The sequence below is a fragment of the Vombatus ursinus genome, unplaced genomic scaffold, assembly GCF_900497805.2.
Source record: "Vombatus ursinus unplaced genomic scaffold, bare-nosed wombat genome assembly UNPS02014784.1, whole genome shotgun sequence".
In the NCBI taxonomy this organism is placed as follows: Eukaryota; Metazoa; Chordata; class Mammalia; order Diprotodontia; family Vombatidae; genus Vombatus; species Vombatus ursinus.
The window spans coordinates 22,609,551-22,627,320 of NW_020954562.1; the positions used below are offsets into that span (position 1 = coordinate 22,609,551).

Below are 17,770 nucleotides of genomic sequence, written 5' to 3' on the forward strand. Positions count from 1 at the left end.
TTCCTTTATAATTCTCTAGAATGATTGATGGTATAGACCCTCTGGAGCAATAATTTTGTAGTGCTAAAAATATGTCTATAAATAAGTTATTCAGCAACACATTAAAAATTAATAAATCACTGCAAAGAATCTTTGGGCTCCATTTCCGCTCTTCAAAAAAAAAAGAGCTTTAACAATTAAAACGAAAGGTCAATTATAGTTCTAACACTTTGTTTTCATTGTCTTGATAATGTTTAAAAAGTAGTTGGAGAAAGATAAAGTTTCCTGATCATTTTTATTATTATAAGAAAAGTGTCAATAGTTGAGAAATATTAGCCAACTGTTTTGGACTAGAGTATTCATTTCTCTATTGAAAGAAGAAATCAAGGAGAGAGAGATTTTGGTAGATAACTACATCACACAGTTTTTGTTTTGTTTTGTTTTGCTCATCATTTTTATCACTGTAATTTCTCTTTAAATGCATGTCAACTTTGTAATTATACCTTTTACCTTGGCGTTCCATTGGTTTAAGAGCTAGAGGTCCATCTTTTAATATCATAAACTTATCAAGGACTCCTGGTGATTTAAACAAAGCCTGGCTGCATACAAACTACAAAAGGGTGTTAAAGAAATCACCAACCTTAACTGAAGTCATTTGGGGATAATATATTTGTACCTGGGTTTTGATTTCAGAATTTGAATTCATTCCTTAAGATATCTGGAAGTAATTTATTAAAGTCAAGCTATTTTATAGGATGTTTATTGTGCAATAACAAAATAAGTAAAGATTAATTTAATAATAGAAAAAGGTCTCACGTATATGTATGGATTTCAGTAGAGATAATCTGTCATTCTAATCTAATCTTCCACAATCTCTTGACATTCTGACTTCCCTTTCTTTTTGTTCCACATTTTCAACAAGACTCAGCTGTAGTCTTGCCTTCTGCCCCTTCAGCCTTTTCTCACTGGGGCTTCCTTCAGTTCCCTATAGGCATCTCACCCTAGGACATCTCTCTGCTATGCCAGCCTCCTTCTCCCATTAGTAAGATCCTCCTGTAGAGATGAGCCCAGCATGGCTAACCTGCACTCACTTCTTGGTTCTTCTGACTTTCTGGACTTCAACGTCATGTCTCACCTCTCCAATTCATTTTTTCAGCACCATTTTGAATGTTGCCTTTGAGAGAAATGATTACTAAGTAACCAATTATTGGGGAGATCCATGGTTATTTCCTTACTTTTCACCATGCCTTGTTTATGATGTTCTGCACCACCCTCAACACCCATCAACTAATCCATAATTTATCTTATCACTGTCAAACTTTTCCCATGACAGTAGCCTCATTATTATGTTTCTTTCACACACCAAGTTAATTGGTACAGTATATGAAGTGAAACAATATTCATCTTCAAAATAATTTCATATTTTCATTAATATTCATCATATAATGAAATGAGGATAAGTTTACTCTGCTATATGGTATCATGACCAGTAATGTGGCCTTAAGGCATATGAAATAGCTTTGGTGTTTCTGTCATCAGCATAACATAATAAAGTCATAGATAAATAAATGTAGGCCTCTTGTTTATTTTATGACTCACTTGACAATAGTCAAAGAATCAATAAAGTTATCTCTTTTTAACAGAATTTAGCTAAACAGCCATGCGTAAGCACCTACTATGTACTAGTTTTTAGAGATACAAAGATTTAAACAAAACAATTCCTTACCCCAAGGATGTTTATGTTCTACTGGGATATAATTAAATATGAAGAAATTTTGGAATGGCTACCTTGGTATAATTTTTAATCTATACCTGGGAGAAACCTTACTGGGGGAGATACTTTAACGTAACACTTTGGTCTGCAAAATCAAACAAACAATAAACACAGTGGGAACTGTTATTATTTGTGTTATTTAGTCAATGGTTTTACTATAAATATGTTGTTTGCTATAGATTATAGTTTGTGAAAACTTAACAGTTTTTATCTCATACTTAAATGAAGTACACCTTCACTATTTGTATAATTCATTCTGATAGAGATTGTTTGTGTGTTTGTTTTTTAGGTTGTGGTACATGGCTGGAATTCAATTCTTCTTCTCCTTTATCTAGTCAAGCTTCATTCAAGGTTCAGCTTATTTTCCATACCCTTTATGACTCCTGATCACGTTAGTGAGTTATTTCTCCCTCCTTATTTTAATGTTCTTATATGGTAAATAGTAATTTATTTAGCTGTTGAATTCCTCTTCACAAAGAATTAAAACTCTGAGGGTAGAGTTATTTGAGCTTTTGCACACATTCTGCCCTTACTGTTTAATTAACAGAATTTTGTAGAGATGAGAAAGTAGACATGGAGATTGGTAGTCATTGATATAAACTCTCAATTATCAAAAATGGTATGCCATTTTGGGCAGTAATGGCTTTTGTGATATGGTTCAGTCATTCACTATCTCCCCTTTTTTTCAGACTTGATCTGTTTCCTAGAACTGATCTCTTAGTGTTATTAAAAATGATAGACTTGCATCATGTTTTTTGTTGTTCAGTCATTTTTCAGTCATGTCTGACTCTTCATGACCCTACTTGGGGTTTTCTTGGCAAAGATACAGAAGTGGTTACCATTTCCTTCTCCAGCTTATTTTATAGATGAGGAAACTAAGGCAAATTGGGTTAAGTGACTTGCTCAGGTTCACATAGCTAGTAAATGTCTGAGGTCAGATTTGAATTCAGGAAGATGAGTCTTCTTGACTCCAGGCCCAGCACTCTCTCCATTGCACAAAATGGCTGCCCAAATGTACATGCCTAGCATGTACTTCCTCTCTATAATCTCGGTCTGGTCCAATTTCTCTTCCTAATTTTTTTTAGTTCTATGTCCTCTTACTCATACCTTGGTACATTGAAGACTGTGATCATAATGTCTAAACGTCTTTGGTTCCACTGTCATTGAAAGAGAAAATAGGTTACCTAGAAAATGTGATATTTTTCATCTGTTTATTGTCTGTCCCACCCATAAGAGGGCCACAAGTTTATAAGTGAAGGTCTATGGGTTTAGAGCACAACATAATGCCAGAATGTTGATGTGTTGGTTTTCCTGAACTACTTTCCTCCCCCTCTCTTTTGTAATTATTTGTTACCTAAGGTGTGATCTCCAGGAGAAGAAGGAAGAGGACTTATTGGGAAATGTACATGATGTAAAAACCATGTCATGAATAAAAATATTAAAGAGAAAAAAATTTAGTAATGAATTAGTTATCCCGGGAAATGTTCAGCAAATCTGGGAATCTGCTCTACGAGAAAATAGAGTTTAAAAATGCAAGATCCCAGACAAGTACACTGTATTGTAGATGGTAACATGGCAAGTAAATTGCTTAGACAGAGCAGATTTTGCTTTAAATTAAAGGTCTGTGATTGATGATAACCAAATTAAACATTTGTTCAAATGTGCTGCCTCAATGGTGATGGTTCAGAAATGGTGATGGTGCCAAATGATGTTCTTTCATCCCTTTCTTCTCTTGCATCAGTTTTAGGGCTTTGATCATATTTAAGCCTTTATATTCTGTGTTATTTCTTCCTCATGACATCTATCAACCCTTTTGAGGTAGTTCTTCTTTGTCCTATTCCTGAAACTTTGGTGTGTATGGCCTAAGATATTGATCTGCCAGGGTCATTTTTGACCTACAACCAAGAAATCTTCAAAATGGGAATATTAGAGCAATTTTAAAAAAATCATTGTATGTTCTCTTGCTCCTTTCTTAGTTTGCCTCTTTAATTTTGAAAGCTCAGTATCCTGCTTTTTCTGATTTTATTGGTCAAAATATCTCATTTTTTTCAATATCTCCAGTGACACATGTGGTTGGCTCTTGTCATTTTCACAATTTTTATTTTCTGTAACATCTAAAATGTCATATACACATATTTAAACAAATAAAAAAGATTGAAAACTTGATTTAAAGAAGGCTCTAAAATATTATAGTCACAGGCTATCCAGTGCATCTTATGTGTTTTAAAAAGAGAAAAAATATTTGCTGTTTTGTCCATTTAGCACCATTTAGTAAGTGGGGTCAGCATCATAAGACTTAAATACATCAGTACTGAAGAGTAGATGTAATCTGATCATAATTACCATTTATTCATTTAAAGAAATGCACTCAGGGCAGCTAGGTGGTAGAGTGGATGGAGTACTGGCCCTGGAGTCAGGAGGACCTGAGTTCAAATCCTGCCTCAGACACTTGACACTTACTTAGCTGTGTGACTCTGGACAAGTCACTTAACCCCAATTGCCTTGCCAAAAACAAAAAAGAAATAAAGATATAAAAAGAAATAAAGAAATACACTCACCAATATATTGTTCTCTTGACAATTATCAAACATTTATCACATTCTTACTATGCTAGGAACTGTGGTAAGCACTGAATATACAGAAAACAATTCATAACATTAAAGACCTTACGTACTAAAGGCAGAGACAAACATGTAAGTACCTAGGTTCATTCAAGATACATACATAGTTAATACATGGTAACTATAGAGGAGAATATTCTAGTAACTGGGGGAAGGGAGTTAGTTGATTTGGGAGTAAAGGTCTTCTCTAGAAAGGAGACATTAAGCTGTCTTGAAAGAAGTCAAAGATTTGGAGAGATGGAGATAAGAAGGCAGAGTATTGTAGGTATGGAAAATAATAAATGCAAAGGCACAGTTATGGAAAATGGAATGTATTGGTAAGGAGCACCAAGTAGGCTAGTAAGGTTGAATTGTAGAGTCTATGGAGAGGAGTAAAGTGGAAAAAGACTGAAAATTTAGGAAGAAGTCATGATGTGAAGAGTTTCAAATGCCAAATGGAATTTTATATTTTATTCTGGAGGAACTAGGGGTCCACTGGAATTTTTGAGAAGGTTAGAGTTGGGGAGGATGGATTAAAGAGGAGAAAGAGTTGAGGAAGGGAAGCAAATTAGACGGCTTTTGCAATGGTCCAGGGGAGAGATGATGAGATTCACCTAGCATGTCTGTATTAGTGGAGAAAAAGGGACTTCAGATGAGATTTGTAAAACAGAAATAATAGCATTTGGCAACAAATTAAACATGTAGGATGATGACACTGAAGCAGGGTGAAGTATGAATTATTGAAAAGCATTTTTCTTATCAGGACTTCCTGAAATATGTAGGGAGGAGGGAGGAGAAAGAAGAATTGTGAGGGAAGAAATGACATTTATTTTATTCTCAAAATTTTTTTTACTACATTTTCAAAATCAATGCTCAATATAATTTCATACGATGTATTGGTTTGGTTGTGGCCCTTCGCTCTTGAAGAGGACTAAAATGACATCAGTATGTTGGGGTCAAGGTACAGTGTGTCCCACTGTGGCTAATCAGAACAACACAAACTCAGAAGGCAGTGCTACAGACACAAATAGTCCATATGAATATTTGGAGTGGAAATATCTCTAAATTTAGGCATCTCATGTTTCCTTTGAGTTACTGCAATTCTGTTTTGCTCAGAGAGTACAGTGCCTTCTTTAGCGTGGGCATACCATGCTAGGTGGCCCTGTGCCAGTGTCTCCCATGTCTCACAGTAGATTCCAAAGGTTTTTAGAGAGATCTTGAGAATGTCCCTGTATCTACTTTTGGCATTTTAGCAATGCGGCCAGCCCATTGAAGTTGTGCCCTCTGCAGTTGAGTTTGAATGTTTGGCAATTCAGTTTGAGAATATATCTCATTGCCTGGAATATTATATTGCCAGGTGATTTTTAGAATCTTGCTAAGACAATCCAGATGGAAGTGATTCAGTTTCCTGGCATGGGGCTGGTATAATGCCTGGGTTTCATAGGCATACAACAATGAGGTCAGCACAATGGCTCTGTAGACCTTCAGCTTGGTAGGCAGATTAATACTTCTTTCCTACACTTTCCTTGGACCCCCCCCCAAAAAACTGAGCTAGCTATGGCAATTCATGTGTCAGCCTCATCACCTATGTACACATCCTTAGAAAGTGTACTGCCAAGGTAAGTGAACCTATCCACAGCATTCAACTTTTTTTTCCATTTGCTATAACCAATGGTTCCATCTATAGTGCTGGCTAGTGGAGAGCCTCTCTTTAGCACAACCAGCAGATAATTGATCCACACTCTGTTGCATCTCAGCCTCAGAGGCTTCTTTGAGTGCACAGTCATCTGCAAATGAAAAGTTGCACATCAACTCTCCCTTCACTTTAGTCTTGGCTTATAGTCTTTTCAAGTTAAATGTTTCACCATTTACCATGTAGTGGCTGACCTTGATGCTATTTTCTTTCTTATTGAAGGCTTTCAACAACAATGCAGAAAATGTCATAACAAAAAGTATGGTAGTAATCACAGAGCCTTCCTCCACTCCACTGATGAATGGGAAATTTTGTGAGAGTGTTGTTCATTATCCAGAACCTGGGAAAGCATGCCATCATGAAACTGATGTACAATACTAATAAACTTCTCTAGGCAGCCACATTTTGACAATTTCCCATAAGCCCTCATGACCGACAGTATCAAAAAGCCTTCATCAGATCAATGAATGTTGTGTACACACCTCTGTTCTGCTCCTGGCATTTTGCCTGGAGTTGTCGGGCAGCAAACACCACACTGACTGCTCTTTGGCTCTTCATCCCTTTGGCTCTTGGGTAGATGAACATCTTCCAGGTGAGGGATCAGCTTATTATGGAGAACTCTGGCAAGAATCTTGCTAGCAATGACTAAGAGAGAGACTCCACTGTGACTGTCACAGGGTAATCTACTTCCTTTCCTTTATAGAGATGGACAAAGTAGGTGTCCTTGAACTCCTGGAGGGTAACCTCCTCTCGCCACATAACCTAGAAAATTTCTGTCAGATTTGTATGAGCAGCGGACCCCCTGTTTTGTAAATCTCAGCTGGTATAGAACCCATATGTGGCAAGGCACACAAAAGGAGTCTAATGGCTTTCAAAACCTTTTCTTCAGTTGGAAATTTGACTGGAGAGCAATTGACTTCAACCTGAGGTATACAGTCAGTTGCTTTAATATTGGTTAATGATTTTCTGTTGAGAACACTATGGAAGTGTTCAGCCCATCTCTCCATAATCTTGTCCTCATCACCAATCAATGTAACCTCATCAGCACTGAGTGGTTGAGATGCACCATAGGTCTTTAACCCATAAATAGCCTGCAGGGCATTATAAAAGCTCTTCGGATTGTTACTATCAGCATAAAACTGAATGTCATCTGCATTGTTACTGAGCCAAGAATGCTGCATCTTTCTAAGCTTCACTTGCACTTTACTTTTTGATGGAGTTAAATGCTGCCTTCTGAGAGAGACAGAGAGACAGAGAGAGAGACATAGACAGAGAGAGAGAGAGAGAGAGAGAGAGAGAGAGAGAGAGAGAGAAACTATCCTTTTGGTAAACCCAGCATAAGTTCTCATTTTTCATTTAGTTTCTGAATTTCCCCATCATTTTTGCCAAATGTATCTTGATAAACATCAAGTGTTTATCTCATGATAAACATGAGTGTTCTGGCCCAAATGAGTAAATGCAGTGCTGTGTATCAAATCTCTGGGAGCTGCCCACTCCTTTTCTGCTCCACTGTTGCCAACCATGTGCTGGCTCAGCTTTCCCTCCAAGTTGGCAAGAAATTGTTTACTCTCAGAGATGCGCTCTAATCCACTGACATTCAGTCTTCTGATAGTTGTCTTGCCTTGGAGCCACCTCTTTTGTTGAATGAGAATGTTTAGCTTAGAGAAGATAAATCTACCATCAGTCCAGCACTCTGTGCCACACATCACCTTTGTCATTCTCTCATCCTGTTTGTCTCTTCTCCTTACAATGACACAGTCTATTACATGCCAATGTTTGATGTGAGGGTGCATCCATAAAGTTTTATTGCATTTAGGTAAAAAGGAGACAGTGTTGGGAATGAGAAGATCATGAGATGCATTAGTCTTCAGTGACTATTATTGTTACTGTTTTTACCCCTTTCTTCCCAAGGACTTCCTTCCATGTCTGATAGTCTGTGTCTACTATGGCATTAAAGTTACCCAGAATTACAAGCTTGCCCTCCTTCTGCACATTGATGATAAGGGTCTCCAGGTCTTCATAAATAGTGGGAACATACACACTGATGATGGTGGTGGGGCTTTTCTGTAAGGGGCAACTGTGAGTTTGTCATTCACTCCTTTTGGGAGGCATACAAGCTTGTTGATTAGATTAGTTTTGATTGTAAAATCTATGCTAGTTTCACAGCACTCTTCAGAAAAACATGTATCCAGCTCCAACTCTGGTAAGCTGGCCTTCATTTGCCAGCCTTGTTTCACTCAGGGCTGCTATTTGGATGCAACACCTGCTGAGTTCTCTTGCAACAAGAGCTGTTTGTGTTTCAGGTGTACTGAATTTCATGTTGTCCATAAGTGTGCAGGTGAGTGGAATCATTTTCACAAAAGTTTTTGTACATTTTGTGTGTGTGTGTGTGTATGTGTGTGTGTGTGTTTCAACCTCAGGGTGGGATCCCCTCCTGCTGCAGCAAGCAGGCTATGGTTGGATTAAGCAGACAATTTTTAGGGCACCTTTTCTACTCCCTTCCTCATGCCAGAAGGTGATCACTGTTATCCTTCAAAAAGGCTGCTCAGATACCCAGGAGGCTGCCAAATCCCATTGCTGCTTCAGTCCAGTGAGTAGATGACCCTAGGGCCTGAGCTGCCTATGTGCAAGGTTGCGATACAGCTCCCAGTGTTTCCACAACTGCTGTTTCATCACTTGCCTGTCACCACAGGACTTTGAGGTAGGTAAAAATGGTAAAATGGTATGGGTTATGTCTTTTGACTCATGCATAAACTGGATTTAAGTGAGGCAGAGTTTCGGGAAGTCATTGGCCTCACTCTCTTTTCCAAAGGCATTAGCATCCAAGGGCAAGACAAAAGTAAAAACAACTGGCAATTACCTAGGATGCAGTGGATGACCTTGCCATCTTTGATTTCTAACCAAGTTTTAAGTGCTCCACAGAACCTTCTTCAGCCACCTTCATGGCTGTAGGAACAAATTGTTCTCATCTGTCCATTTTGCCCAGGGAAGTCTTTACATATATGCAGTGTATAAGATAACATTGAAAGAGTATAGTGGGAAAAAAAAATCTTGGATTGGGAGTCAATGTCCTGGGCTCAAACCCCTTTTGTACCACTTATTGTCTAAGACACTATTTGCAAAGTACTTGACTTTTCTCATCCAGCTCTAAATTTATGACCATTCTTATTTCTTAGGTCTGAACAAGGGGTATATACTTACCACCTCTCAAATTTATCATATGTACATCTTAACTCATTCTAGTAAAAGTACATACTAATTTTTAAAACATTAATACATCAAGATATGGTTTTTGGGAGTACAGAATAACAGTGGAAGAAAGCAATAGGTTTGCAATCATAAGATCTGGGTTTGAATCCTATTTTTTCCTCCTATTGCCTTTACGAACTTGATGAAGTAATTTTTTTTCTTTCAATCTCAATGTCCTAACTTGTAAAATTAGAATATTAGATCTCCATAATCCCTTCCACCTCTCATGCTATGACTCTGTCTATATCTATAGATAGATTTCTGGATTTATCCAGCATAGACTGTCTAATTGGAGAACAGAGACAAAGATATCCTTGTGAATAATTGGGTGAATAATTGGATCAGAAAGCAAGGATATTTATTGAGAATCTCTGGGCTAGCACATCATTTAGGGGGTGGCAGAAAAACAGTGAAGTGACTACTGGTGAATTAATTCATCTTGTTAAGTTAGGATAAGTGTGGAAGATGGGATTCCAAAGAATTTTTATAGATGATATTTTTCAGGTGTCAAGAGGAAAGCCTAAAAATACTTTTGAGATAGGCTGGGATCTACTAGTCATTACTGGAAGAGCATTCTTGATATGTGGTTAGGGATAAGGGTAGACCTGGTACATAGCATAAATCTGAAAAAGATAATGTAGTAACAAAGATAGTAAGAATCATGACCATACAAAATTTTCTTCAAAAGCTATATTCAAGTGATGGGATTGATGGTAGCCACTCACGTTTGATAAATTGGAGTTTCAGGTATGGTAGGGATTATCTGTGATTATGGTGGACCAGTTAATGCAGGGAAGAGAAAAGAAGGAAAAAATATAGTGGGAGGGAGTCAGAAATGGTAAAAAATAGGAAGGACAGTGTCTATTTTAGCAATAATAATTGCCATTTAAGGCTTTAAGTTTAAAAATGCTTTGCCTATGTTATTCCCTTTAATCCTTAAAACAGTCCTATGAAAGATGTGCTATTAATATCCTCATTGTACACGAGAAGATTGAGGCGAGACAAGTTAAGTTACTTGCCCAGAGTCACAAAGCTAATAGGTGTCTGAGGCATGATTTGAATCCCATTCTTTCTTACTCTAAAATCAGCACTCTATCCACTATACCACTTAGACATCTAATTATTTTTGCCTCAGTTTTACAAAACTACTAGTACAAAATATGACATCATTTTAGGAGAGACAAAAGAGAGGGCCCCATGAATATAGGGGATTTAGGATTGGGGTGAAAAGATCTGAGGAATATCAAAGATGGGGAGTCTTTGGTGTAAAGCAAGTTGAACAAAGATAAGAGATAATAAACACTGCTTTTTAGGGGTCAGTAACTACTATCTCTGTTCCAACAACAACTCAGTATAAATTAGCTTTTGTAAAGGGATACTTATTTTAAAGTCATAGCATGAATAAACCTATACACATTTTCTTCCAATATCTCAGGGAATATTGTCCATTCTACTACCTCAGTCTCTGGTGAAACAGTCTCAAAGCTTAGCTCATTTCCTATATAGCATTAGTCCCACCAAGGTCGCATGTAATGGTAACATTACTGCCAGATGAATCTCTTTCTCCATCTTTGTTAGCATTAGTCTAGAAAGTGTCTCCTTGCTTCTTGAGTCATTGATGCTGAACTGGTTACAAAAATTGTCCTAGAACACTGGGATGCAGAGGAGCCCTCTAAATCCCCTGGACTCATTAGGCCAGCAAGGCACCATTTCCTCTACCTAGAATGCAAAAGAAAAGGACCAAGGCCAATTTTTCAAGGACCACAAGGATTGAGGGGAGGAGGCCCTATGTATGGGTACTCACCAGATACTGTAGGTGAAGTAGTCACCGAGTGAAGCCAAAAAGGGTAAGCTAAAAGTGACTCAGATCTTTTTGAAGGCGCCAACAGTTGTAGCTACATAGCCAATTGATAAAAGCTCCTTGTAATCATGTCTATCCAAATGGAACCAGTTACAATATTTGGACCCATACTCCAATCTCTTCAAGACACTCCTCTTACAAATCATCATGACTATCCTGGAAGAAAACTCCCCAGTGAATTCCATGTGGAGAAATGGCATCAATTGAGCAACTTGATGAAGCCTGCAAATGCAGAGGGATACATGGAAGAGAAATATTTTGTATTTGTTTTGGAAAGGGTTTATTTTTAATTAAATTAATATTTACTTTTTTGCTTTTACATAACTTTAATTTCTAAATAATCCTCCACTCATGTTGTATCAAAGAATAAAAATAAAAGGGAAAAATTAGAGAAAACTAAGCAAGATGTCTGACAGCATATGTGAGAATAGCTTAGTTTTAAGAATTGTGTATATAGGCACTCACTCTTCGACTAGAAACTACATTTGTGTAAAAGAATTTGACCTTAAGAAGAAAAAGAGAATCTGGCTGAGTCTGGAGGTGGGGGTGGGGTGGGGGAAGGAAAGTACTGTACACAAAGAGAGGGCATCTGCAAGTTTCTGAAGGGTTTTGGGTAAAGTCGTAAGTGATACTGCAAGAATAAACAGCATTGATTTTGGTTTGGGGGTTGTCCTGACCCGTTTCTTTTGTTGGGTCATATACTGAATGAAATAAAGGAGGTGGGAGGTTCAATATAAGCCAAGATCATCACTCTTCATCTTTTCATATTGATCCTAATCTGCAAATTTTAAAGCACAAAAACTTGTAAAAGCCAATTAATCAATTTTCCCATCAGTCATTCTTGGAAGTAAATATTATCTCCTGAGCCATAGATGGGAAAGTGAATCCCTGTAGGATTAGGGACTTAATGGGTTTTATTCTTCATTTAAGTTAAATGATCATCCTTAAAAGTCCATAAGTATATCTTTCAGAATTTAGTTCATCCTGCCCCTTCTGGAAAGTTCATGAATAAATTATGCTAGACAAATGAAATCAATCTTGCCTCCTTCCTTCCAGAGCCATCTTCCTGTGTGAACCTTCATCTAAATGTTGAATAATGCTTCTGGTTCTGCTCCCTTCCTGTTTTATAACCTATATTGCGCATTCTGCAACTTCATGTCTTTTTCATTTATCATTTCAATAGCTAAAAGTGCTTGCTGTGCTGTGCAAATCATTATAATCTACTACATTGTTGCCTTGGTGATTATCTTTTGGTCCAGTAATAGTTACATAATCATTTGCAAATAGACTGAAGAGCTCTGAAACTCACAAAAGAAAAGAAACAAACAAAAAACTTTTGGAAGTAGGACATTCTATGTACAAGTAGAGATAATACTTCTGTTTACACACAACAAATGAATGCCCTTTATCTTCCTGTTCCAGTTGATTCAATGAAAGCATCAGTCAATTAGTGTGTGTATATCTGTGTATGTATGTGGCAGGGAGGAGGGTTGCAGAGCTGGCACTCAGGAAGACTGAGTTAACAGTTGATTGGCATGTCTATTTTTTCAACCAGATACATGACAAAGATCAGTCTCACTAGGGAGCAGCTAGATGGTGTAGCAGATAGAGTGGCCGGCCCTAGAGTTAGGAATACCTGAGTTCAAATCCAGCCTCAGACACTTGACACTTAGTAGCTGTGTGGCCCTGGGCAAGTCATTTAACCCCAAAGATCTTGTCATAATAATAATAATAATAATAATAATGTTTCACTAATTATTTAGAGTCAGCATAGTACCATGGAAAAGGCAAAGGATTGGAAATCATGACACTAGACTTTTATTCTAGCTAAGCGATTGTACATTGTCAGCAGAGACTAAGGAAAGATTTTTGAGTGGAGAAGTAATGTGAGTAGAGTGAAATGTGAGGAGGATTGTTCCACCTGTACTGTAAAGAATGAAATGCAGTGGAGAGACATGGGATGAAGGAAGACTATGAGGCCTTATGAGTATGAGTGTATGAGCCTAAACTAGGATGGCCAGAGTGGGAGTAGAGAGGAAGAATTGAATGGGAAAGAATCATAGAGAAAAAAATTGAGAGCATTTGACCACCAATGAGATATAGGAGTCAAAGAAAATCAAATATTACTAATTAAAAGCTTTCAAATTTCAGTGACTGAAATGGTGATGGTGGTGCCATCAACAGAAACAGCGAAGTAAAGGGGAGGTGAAGAACTGGGGGACAAAGTATGATTTCAGGTTTGAATGTATTAAATAGCTGGCAAGATAGTCATAATGTGTTATGGTGTAGACAGTTGGGCATATTGGACTGTATTTCTGGATGGATGTTAGAGCTGGGCATATTGATTTGGAAGATAGTTACAAAACGGGAGTTTTGATGTACTGGCCAGTCTTAGTACTGGACTAGGAGATAAAGGACCTAGCCTTGAATCCTGGCTCTGCTACTTGTACCATATGGTTAACTTCTTTGGGCTAATGTTTGCTCATAAGGGAGGTGGCTGGGCTAGAGCCTTATGATCCTTTTTAGCTCTTAATATCGTGACCTTAGGGGGTAAGTGAAACCATAGGAGACAAAATATCCAAAAAAGAAAGTATAGAGAAAGAAGAGAAGTAAAGTCTAACAAATAGAATGCAAAGTAGAATGAATAAGCTGCCTTAGGAGATAGTGGGTTTAATAGTAATGATAATGATAATAATGTTTACAAGTAACATTTATATAGTACTAACTATGTGCTAGGCACTGTAGTTAAGTACTTCACAATTATTATCTAAATTATCTTCAAACAGAGACTGCATAGCCCGTTGTCAGGTACGTGGTATGCGGATTCTTGTCTGGGTATGGCTTGGACTTGATGTGCTCTGAGGTCCTTTCCATCTCTGAGATTTTCTTAGATCTTCCTAACCTTGTATTTTATTCCTCTTCAGTCACTATGTTTCAGTCACACCTGGCAATTAAGTTTCGCTTGATCTCATCCTACTCTTTTCCCTTTCTGACCATTAGTACATACTCTACCATATCTGGATTACATGTGTTGCTCATCTCTGCTCTTGATAGCTTTCTCTTCTTTCAAGGTATAGAACATGAGCTGTAGAATTTATAGCTAGAAAGAATCACAGAGAACATTTAGTTCTATCTGCTTCTCTTACAGATATTGAAACTGACTTGGCTACTCACTTACAAATAACGAAGTCAGGATGTAAACAAGGCCATCACTTCAAATCTGTCAGAGGCCACATCCTCAATGAAACCTTGCCTGATAAGGCCAGCTGAAAATGAAGACTGCATAATTAAGTTTTCTTAAGGCAATTTTGATATTTTGGCAGAAACTTTGTCCAGGTTTTATACTGTACTATACATATTTTTGGTAGTGTGGTCTATTAGATAAAGTATTTTTTGAATTCATGAAAATCTGGGTTTGAATGCCACCTCCAGGATTTATTTGCTGTGTGACCATGAGCAAGTCATGTAAACTACTTGAACTTCAGTTTCCTCATTTACAAAGTAAGGATCATGGCTATCTGTGGTACTGAATTTGCAATGTTGTTTTAAAGCTTGAATTTGTGACATCTTGTTACAATAATTAGCTCATTTTAAGTCTAGTGAAAACAAAATGTTCCCTAAGATTCACTTGGTACCTCCTTTTTGGTTTTAGGAAGTTTATTTTATATGAAAAGTTATGTGTTTATTCATAATTGCTCCAAGTCCCAAGTTGGGAAAATTCCTAATGCTTAAGTAGAGGTTGGATTCTCTGACTAATTTTTCATTTATATTTATCTGGAGTTAAACCGTGGCCTCTTTGTGATGGAAGCAAAATTCTGTTTAACCTGAAACTTCTTATGTCCAATACTTTATGACACCATTTGGGATTTTCTTGCAGAGATATTGGAATTATTTGCCATTTCCTTCTCTAGCTCATTTCACAGATGAGGAAACTGAGGCAAACAGGGTTAAGTGACTTGCCTAGGGTAACACATATAGCAAGTGTCTAAGTCTATATTTGAACTGACAAAGATGAATCTTCCTGATTCCAGGACTAGTAAGTAATCTATTCACTGCACCACTTAGCTGCCCCTGAAACATATAGTGAATATGGTTAGATAGACACCAGGCAATATCTAGTTCTTTTGCTTCAAGATGTCCATAGAGACCATGACACTCCTCAATGTCTTTCTTTTTTTGCAATAGCTCAGTTCTACCTTTTCCCTTCCCGGGTGTGCTGGGAAGTTAGGCTTGCACCAATCTTCCCAGTGAACATAATAGCTAATTTAATAATTTATAGATGGCTCCTTGGGTGTGGTAAGGTTTCCTCAATCCAAAGAAAATTATTCTGTAACTATATTTCAATTTGAAGGACTTTTCCATAGTCTAAGTATAATCAATTGAAAAATTTAATATTTACATCAAGTGAGGTGAAGTTGACCCTTACCAATAAAAAAATATATTTTGCAGCCCATAAAATACTATATTCATTGCTCTTATCATATACTATAACCACTCCAGTAGATTATAAACTTTTAAGAGAATGACACCATTTTTCTTTATATCACCAGCTCCTACCATAGTGTTTTATACATCCTAAAGATGTAATAAATGTTTGCTGAATGAAATTGTATAAAAATAGCCTTTTGATAGAGCAAACTAGTTATTAATCAATCTTCATCATGATCTCACATTTATTTACATGTAAGTTTAAGAGTAATCATTTCTTCAAGGCATTTGGCCATCATGAAACATCATCTCAACAAAAGCAGCCATTGTTTTTATTATTTTCCTGCTTCCTTTTTTCTGCAACGTTTAATATACATTCATGTTTATTTTTCTGAATGCCTCATTCATTGTTTCTTATAGCATAATAATATTCAGTTACAATCATGGTTCACAATTTCTTCAATCATTCCCCAATCAATGGATATCTATATTTTTTGTTACCACAAAGAGAATATATGAATATTCTGGAATTTATGAATATAACCAGGGGTATACTGGAGTTCAAACTGACTAATGAAAGTTGATTGCTAAATTTTCAGTGTGAGCATTGAGTCTTTAGGTATCAGTAAAGGCTAAAAATCAAAAACTCATTTATTGTTTTCTTTCTTGTCCATACTTAGTGATAGAGAAAATGTTAATAATGCAAATTAAAAATGTTTCGTGTGTACTTTTTTCCAGAATGTTATTTGCTAATCATTTACTGAGACACCCCTGGATATGATCTACATAAACAGAAGGCTTTTTAGGGTCCTCAATTTTTTTAGAGTGTAATTTTTTTTAGTGGTCCTGAGACCAAAAAGTTTGAGAACAGCTGTCCTAAACGAAGGACTTGATGTAGGCAGGTGGGGGAGCAGGTTAAAAGGGATAAGATTTATGTATTAAAAACATTTCTAGGAGCAATATTTGTAATAGCAGAACAAAACAAAAGCTAGAAATCAATAGTATGTCCAGAGATAAGGGAATAGTTGACTAAATTATGGCATGTTCATACAATGGAATATTATTGTACCATAAATTATGCATTTGAAGAGTTCAAAGAAATGTAGGAAATATATATGAAATTATAAAGATTGAAGAAAGTAGAGGCAGAAGGACAATTTTCACAATGACTAAAACTATATAAATAAGAGAAATAGTAAACAAAAACTGTATAAGAAATTCCTTGGACCATTTTGTTACCCCCTCACTCAAGTTACTAAACACAACTTGCATTTCTTTCCAAAAATTGGTGGCTAATAAAAGTGTGTGACTATAAGTAGTCATTTATAATAGCTATTGTTTTCTTTTTTTTTCTTTATGCTGTCTTTCATTGTTTTTAGCATTTTTGAATATTTATATTGGTTAGAAGAAGTTAATGCAACATTTATAATTTTTTTTTAAAAATTACTATTTCTCTAGGTCCCTTCCCCCTCTGGGCAGCTTATGATCCCAGAATCAGAGATATTCCAGCAGTTTTCTAGAACAGCACAGTCTCCTCACTGTAGTGCACCCTGCAGATGATCATCCAAGTTCTGCCTGAGGGTTTCTGGCAAAGGAGAACCCAACCCCCTTCGAAAGCAGCCTATTTAACCTTTTCAGTGCTTTCCTAATTAGGAAGTTCTCCGGGAAAGTAAGCCTAGATTTGCCCTTTTGAAATTTCCACTCATGTTTCCTAGTTCTGCCCTCTAGGGCCAAACACAACAATTGGAATTTTTCTTCTAGATAATAGCCTTTAAACCATTAAACACCAGATCCTACCCTGCCTGAGTATTTTCTTCTCCAAGCTAAACATTCTCAGTTCCTCTACCAGTCATCATATGCCATGACTCAAACCACTTCTCTATTCTGATGGATCTTCCTGGGGTACTCACCAGTTTATTGTTGGTCTTCTGTATCCAGAACTAAGCATAATATTATATTTGTGCTTTGACCAGGGCTGTGTACAGCATGATTATTATCTCCCATAATGTGATTAATCCAGGCTAAGATTACAGCAATTTTTTTGGCTTTCATATTACAGTTTTAACATAAATTGACCTTATAGTCTAGTGAGTGAAGTTAAGAAGTATTTTAAATGCCTGCCATGTACCAGGCACTATGCTAAGTGCTGGTAAAGCCTCTAGATCTTTTTTTTTCCTATTTAAACT

At 36.8% G+C, this 17,770-nt stretch overlaps 1 pseudogene; it reads right to left on the reverse strand.

The window, feature by feature from the left end:
• Nucleotides 1–6,631, reverse strand: part of LOC114046509 — a 34,519-nt pseudogene extending 27,888 nt beyond the window's left edge.
• Between the last annotated feature and the right edge of the window lie 11,139 nt (nucleotides 6,632–17,770).